General features: G+C 33.2%; 1 protein-coding gene across 1 annotated transcript in view; it reads left to right on the plus strand.

Annotated features, from left to right (window-relative positions):
- The window catches only part of LOC123275345 (patj homolog), a gene marked incomplete in the record, with an annotated part of 555954 nt that overhangs the window by 224111 nt on the left and 323670 nt on the right, over nt 1-8173 (plus strand).

Genomic DNA, 8173 nt, shown 5'->3' on the forward strand with positions numbered 1-8173 from the left:
GATTTGAATATTTTCAACAATTCATTGTGCTCGTTCAATAGAGCGTCCAAGTCGCTGACGATGCGCCTGGCAAAAAATTAATCAAGGTTATTATAGTCACAACGTGCATTCACGCGATTGGCAAGTGCGCTTCCGGAATCCTTGCCGCCCTTAGATTTGTAAAAAATTATGTGGTTCGTTTGGCATTGGCAGCAATGAGCCCATTTTATGATAAACTTGGCCTCTGATTTTGAATGTAGAATTGTATTGTTGACCATTAGCATTAGTATTTCGAACTATTTCTGTTGCTCCAAACGATGGCATTTGAAAGCATGAATTGAATGTTCGAATTGACTTCAGGAATACGTTAGAATCTGGATCCGTGCCGATAAGTAAACCGTTCATTGGTTCAGGTAGTGTTTCAATTTCAGGTAGTTGCACTTTTCCTGACGCGCAACACATCCCAGGTGGCTCATTTTTGAATTTGAGAGCATGACAATGCGGACATTCCTTATCCATAGCACCAATTACCACTTTTGATTGAGCATAATATTCAATATCAGGCTCATACTGGATGCAAAAATGAATCAGATGTAAATGCACGATGTACCTGTTGGCGTTGTTGGTTATTTGTTCTGCGTCTATTAACCGTGAAATGGCGTAATTGCCGTTGTTCTAATCTTATAACTTCATTGCACTTAGCTCGTGTATCTTCTGATTGTTCTTGACGCAATTGCTCCATGCTCACACTTGCATCAGCATTTCGTTGCTGGATTTGTTCTTCGGTTCTTTGGGATCTTTTATCTCTAATACTTCTGGACCTACTTGTATTACGGCTCAAATCTTCCCCTTTGCATTTTCTTGGCATTGCTTACTGTACAAAACACATATAAATATAATTAATGAAATTACTTAATAATGGAAAACGTTATAGTTATAATTAGGGCCAGGATTATAGCGAAAATATTAGTTTTATGAAAAAAAATTTCATCAAAAAAAATTTGAAACAAAAGTTGTAAAAAATTGAATTTTACTAAAAAATTATTTTGTCATAATTATATCAAATAATTATATAAAAAAAGTATACTTACAACACAAAAGCCGTTGTTGGTGGGAGCTCGTGACACGTGTTGAGTACTTTTAAGGTTATGTAAATCACTTGTTTAACTAAAACTTGATTAACTGAACTAATCGTGCCAAATACACTTTAAATTAATAATTTTATTATTATAAATAAAATAGTAATAATTAATAGTTAATATGAGAGTTACACTGAGATAGCAATATGATTATTGTAAACGTTACTACTACACTTGATACATAAACAATAATGATGGCCGAAAACTGTGTAGGGAGTGAGAGAAGTCTTATTGTGTGAGTGAAACAGGAGACCGGCTTCAGTTTCATCCCTACTCCGTGCTGTTTACTTAGAAGTGACACCGGTATAGTGTGTCATTTCACTCACCAGTAAAGGCGCGGCAAATTTTAAGAATCTAAGATTGGTAACACTAAGCATATATCAGGAATAAACTTTAATAATAAAAATAAATGTTCATTTTCATAAAAAAAATTTTAGATTTACCACAAGTTAAGGGAAATTTTAATCAAAGTACAGTTAAAAACACGATCATTGATCAGTTATCTAGTGGGATGAAAAATGATTAAATTACTAAAATGGCTATAAAAAAATAGGGGTTGGTGATAAAAAAGTTAAAATTTAGGTTTGTATGTATTTTTTAATGCCACATTATAAAAAAATAAAAACAAAAAATTCCGTTCAAAAATTAAAAAAAAATTTTAAGGGTAAACAACCCTTATCACTTAGGGGTATGAAAAATAGATAGTAGCCGATTCTCAGACCTACTGAATACGCATTTAAAATTTAGTAAAAATCGGTAAAGCTGTTTCGGAGGAGTACGGTTACTAACATTGTGACATGGAAATTTTATATATTAGAAGATATATATATATATATATTGGGGTGTGCCAAAATGTAACTCCCATGGAGAACCTTTAAAAATTGGAATTTTGAGTTCCGCTTTTAACGGGGGCTGCGTTTAGGCATTTCCTGAGATATTTTGGTGTAAGACGATGTATTTGATTTTCATAGAATTTTTTAATAGAATCTTAGTTTAGGCACACCCTAATCTATATATATATAAGCGAAATACCACTCACTCACTCATCACGAGATCTCCGAAACTATTCGCCCGATTGACTTAAAATTTAGCATAGTTACTCCATTCGTGATGTAGACGCTCACTAAGAACGGATTTTACGCAATTCCTAGCCAAAATGAATTTTTCGTCTACCATCACATATGCCCTCCCCTCCCCTCCCTCTCATTCTTCTCCTCCCCTCCCGTGCCCTATAATCTTTCCCCTTCCCTATATCTCTCTCTTTTTTTGGGAGCGAAATATCATTTTGACCCTCTAATCTAAGAAACCATCAGTGGCACCCGTAAATTATCGAACTCAACCCCCCTACAACCACCCACGCTAATCAACCGTTGCCATGGTTACCGTTGACAGGGTAACCGTTGCCATGGTTACCATTGTCATGGTTATCGTTGCCATGGTTACCGTTGCTATGGTTACCGTTGCCGTGGTTACCGTTGCCATGGTTACCGTTACCATGGTTGCCGTTACCATGGTTACCGTTATCATGGTTACCGTTGCTATAATAACTGTCAAAATGATTGATTTTAAATTTTATCGATTGACTGTTGGGACAGTAGGAATTCATAATCATACGTTTTTTAAGAAAGAATAGCTAAATCATTAATAACTGAAATAACTTATATGTATTGGAATAATCATGAAGGATGAACTCGATTATATCATAACACAGATAAATTAAACATAAATATTATCAAGTTGATATTGTTAAATTATTATACTGATTTTAATTCTTAAAATTAAAATGGTAAATTGTGTCTGATGCGTCTTCTCTAAAATTTCACAACGATATCGTTAAATTATTATAAAAAACGGTCGATTTAAGATAATTTCTAATAAAATGAGTAATAATAAATATATTTTTTAATACCACTTAATTTGTTATGAATTTATTAATAACTAGCTGATACCCGCCCGCTTCGATAGGAATACAATAAATTTTTATGGTGTAACCTAGATGAAAAAAAATAAACAGAATGGTTAATTTCAAAAAGATGATGAATTTGAATGTGGAATTGGAGAAGAGTGATTGGTGGTGATGACCGGTGTTAGCGAGTATTAAATATATGAGAAAAGTATTTTATTATTAACATTTTTTAAAATTAAAAATTATTGACATTTTTAAAATTAAATAATACTATGAAGCGGAAAAGAATAGGAGTTACGGATAATTATTACGTGAAGCGTTCCAACATTCACGTAACAGAATAATTGGAGGAGGAAGAGATTGAGAAAGAAATAGGAAGGACCTTCTTAATAAGAGTTTACAGAATATGCGAGGAAAAATTCAGATAGCTCGGACAGGGATTCGAACCCAGAACCTTCCGGTGACATGTCGGCTACTCTACCATTTGACCTATCCGGTCTAGACTAAATGTTTAGGATAACATTATTATAATGGGAACGCATCTCACTACACAGTACGTCATGGGTGATGCGGAAATCTGTCTAATGACAGATTTACTGACTAACTGACCCATTGATTGATTGATTATTAATAATAAAATACTTTTCTCATATATTTAATACTCGCTAACACCGGTTATCATAAACAATCACTTTTCTCTAATTCAAAATTTATATTAATTATCTTTTTGAAATTAATCATTTTGTTTATATTTTTCATCTAGGTTACAACATAAAATTTTATTGTATGCCCAGCGAAGCGGGCGGGTATCAGCTAGTATATATATATATATATATATAATTTTTTAACCAATGCTAATTTCGAGCCTGACTTGACTAAATAAGAGATAAATCGACAAAATTCCGCATGAATTCTGACACAAGGGCCAATGCAATTGATAGATTTCAACGAAATCTACCTAAAAAGTACGATGTGACTAAGTAAAATTTTTTACCGTAAGAGCAAGTAAATGAGGAAGCATTCCTCAATGCGTAATGACAAATTACTATATCATATATAGTTAAAAATTTTATTTCTCTTTAATTTGAGTGACAGAAAAATTTTTACTCTACGGATCGTAGTTATCACTATGCTATTTAGGAAATATTAGTATATCGACTTTTCAATATTACTGCAGTAACATCGTACTTTTTCTTGAAGTGTATAAGACTGTCTCTAAGGTTTGACAGTATAATTCCTTCAAAAAAACTTACGATTTTGCATCGTATGAATTCATACTTTGCAGTTTTTCTACGTAAGGTACAATGAACTTACCTTTTTCACACACATAACCTGCAACCGTTATTCCAAGTCCACAAATATCTTTTTTTAACTCTACGCTAAAGCGTTCTGTTTCAGGGGGCGAATGTTTTTCAATTGAATTGTTACAGTGTTGCAGAAAATTCAATGACTCATCTGAATTTGATTTTAAATTTTTAGATGGTACTTCTATTAGCAGAGAGTTATGAACGACCTCCATGATAAGTCCCGGCTTAGTCTGGAATCATCATAAAATAAATTTTAAGTAATATTTACGTTTTGTTTAAAATAACAATTATTTAAGTATTGGATTACGGATATGGTTTATTCGTTTTATTGAGTTTGATAATTATCTTTAATTGTTACACTGTTGTAAAAAAAGGTAATTGTTTACAGAAAATGTTTGAGAATCAAATTTATACTACAGTATTTTTGTTTTTTAGTTCTTTTTCTAGAATTCAATTCACAAAAAAGTTTATTGTTTCTGCAAGCAGTAAGCTTAATATCAAAACACAAACGTTTCATAATTTAAAAAAATAAAGCTTATAAAATTTCAATACATGTTTCTGAATTTATTATCAGATTTCATTTGCTCAAATTGTCCCACAAATGTTTTCAAAATTACACAATGTAACGTTCTCGCTAAATTTAAAAATATTATAATTAAATTTTATTTTAAAAATTACGATTGCTTCGCTGGCGATGAATAATATTCATCGTCAGCGAAGTAACGGAAATCGCTTCCGATAAGATAATCGCTGGGTTCTAGCCTAAACATCGTGAAAGCTAGACTTCGCCGACTTCTCTAGAGTCCTGAGATACACCGTTGCCAATTTAAATAATTGTTACAATTCTTTATACTCTGGATGCAAATCTAGTACAGTCAGCCCAAGGCAATCAGCTGACAAACATCTTAGGCCCCAGACGTATGTCCGGAGACCGACTAAATTCACCCAATTTATTAATTTTTACAATATATCTTAACTACTGAAATTTTGGTAATTCATTTAAAATTAAAACCTTCATAAAATAAGTTAAAAATTGAGAGAGAGCTGCGCAACGCGCCCACCTGGGGTCTATCGACACCCTAACGAGGTAAACCTGGAGAATTGTAACGAAGGTGTTTAGCTCTCTTCAATTGGTCACCCCTTTCCTCTTTGAAAAGGGCGCCACTGGGATTTTGGATACAGTGTCCCAGGAACCGGGGAAGCATGAGAAGAAAAACACAAGGTCGTGAGAAGTTCGGGAGGGCTGTAATTAATACTGAGAAAAATTATTAATAACAATAAGATTATTTATTTAAATTCAACAATAAAATTAACAAATAACAAATTTACTGCTAACAATTACTTTCAAAAATTCACTTAGAAATTAACTTAATTGTGAGAACCTCTTACCTAATGTCTACAGGCCACTTGCCAGAAAACTTTACAAACTAAATATCGCTTATCTCTTTATTTTCCTAAACCTTGTCAACCTGACGGAATACCAATAAAATACCATAAATGACCTTGTCAATCTGACGGACTACCATACAAGATCATAAATTTTACGTCGTCAACCTGACAGACTACCATATAATATATTAACTACAATTAAAACTTTATTTCCGACTGCGCGCCCGACTCGGGCGTATACGCAGCGGTTTCCTAACTCATTCCGTTGTACCCCTGACTCGGGCGTCTATACAACGGTTTCGTGAGTGACTGTCTAGAAAACAGAGGAGGATATACCATGAATACCTAGACAGCACTGTACTTACACGCACTTACTTAATTTTACATAAAATTCGTCCATCGGACGCTAACTTAATTCAAAATTTTACTAGTTACTAAAATTCTCCTAATTACTGATCAACTAAATTCCCGAAATTCCATATTCTCATAATTTGCCCAAAATTAACACCTATTACTTATTCAATACTAAATTCTGATCCACTAAATTAATTAATTACTAAATTTCCTAACTAAAATCATTAATCAATCTTCTTAGCTAAATTCATTTATTAATCTTTATTAAATATTCTTCTTAACAAAATTCATTAAATAATCTTCTAAACTAATTTCATTAAAATATCTTCTAAACTCAATAAATTTATCAAATAAATTCATTCACTAAATCCATTAACTAAATTAATTAAATTCAGCCCATTGGTTTAAATTTAATTTCACGAAATTCTTAAACTTAACTATTGTAATCTTAAAGCGTCTCATCACAATTCTCATTTATAGAACTTTCCAGAAAATCGACACTGACTAAATTACACAATCGCATTTGTTACGTTCTAGGAAATTTTAAATTTATTTAAAAATAAATTATTATTCTAATTGATTAATTACTATCCCAGGTATTTCGTAACAGAAATACCTCGATATAAGAGATTACCGGAACGTCAACGCAGCTTACTAGACTAAACAGTCTACGTTGTGGGATTTGGACTGCGTTGATGTTCACATAGGGTAACCTGAGATGCAACGTTCCTAAAAATCATTATAAAAACTCATTGTAAAAATTATTATTGATGCATTCTGTCTTCAGACTTCATCTGAAGCAGTCAGTCCGAGAACTTAGCAGAGGAGCAATCTCTGCTGATCCGAGGCTGAACCTGCCGAATCCTTTTTAATAAATCTTATTAATTGTCAATCAATTAATATGACAATTTATTAAAACCTTAACCCAGGGTTAGGAGTGCTCATCAGCGTTCTCAACCCTGCTTTTTTTGCCGTGAGCGCTAGCCAGCATTCTGGTATCTTATCCTTTAAATTCCATAACCATTACCCCCAGGGTTTGAGCGCTTATTAGCAGTTCTACCCTGGTGAAATAGCCTAGAGCGCTAGCCAGCGTTCAGGCACTCTATCCATCACCTACCTGAGGGCAGGTAAATTTGAAAGTATATCAAAAACTTATAAATTTAAATTTTAAAAGTGTCTTCGTGGATTAAACCAGTCACACGACCTACCGAAAGTCTATTAACATCCTAACGAGGTCAAAACTTGGACTTAAATAATTTTTAATTGAATATCTCAAAATTTGAGAATATAACATATTTATTATCCAATTTTTGTCTTGAAAATTCTTAACCGAAATTAATTTATTATAGCCAAAAGGCCTATAATAAATTTACTATCAGTAAAATAATAATATATCAACTAAATTCATTTTCATAAATATGGGCCCAGCAAAAAAACTAACTTAATGACCTTGACGAATAAATTACTTGAATAAGAACCAACTAATATAAAAGTAACGCCTGAGACGATAGCGATCATTAATTTACGAAAATTAATTACAATTATTCCAACCTCTCAATTTACCAAGTTAAGTTTTGGCTGTCGGAATCAGCGGCTGGTTGATCTCACTAGTCTCCAATAAGTTAGCTGGCTCCAAATAAAGGGTTTCCAAATTCCAGTTCACAAATTGGCTTCCTTCTTGGCTGTTCTGTATTTCGATGACAAATATTACATAGCACTACACTGACTCCAACTTCTTTTTTCGAAAAGGCCACTCTCTCAAAAAGCGTTACTGGCTCAAAAGCCCCGTTGTCTCTCTCGCCGGCTCTTCTTATTGGATTTTCTTATTGGTCCGCCCCTCTTCATTTTCCGGGGACCCTAGTAGGGACTCTCGATTTGCACGCCCGGTGACAAGTCAAAACTAATTCTCAAAATCGAAAGGTAAGGGAAAGCCCTTACTTACCATGGCGTCAATTACGTGGTCAATAATGACCATGAGAAGTTCGATTTTCCCTGTTACAGAATAAATAATGAAAATCGTTCATCTGAAAAATCCAGATTTTTCGGAACGTTACACACAAAAAATAAGTATATTTTTATTCTATGCAGTGTAACAGGTC

Source organism: Cotesia glomerata, linkage group LG1 (genome assembly GCF_020080835.1).
Source record: "Cotesia glomerata isolate CgM1 linkage group LG1, MPM_Cglom_v2.3, whole genome shotgun sequence".
NCBI classification, from domain to species: Eukaryota; Metazoa; Arthropoda; class Insecta; order Hymenoptera; family Braconidae; genus Cotesia; species Cotesia glomerata.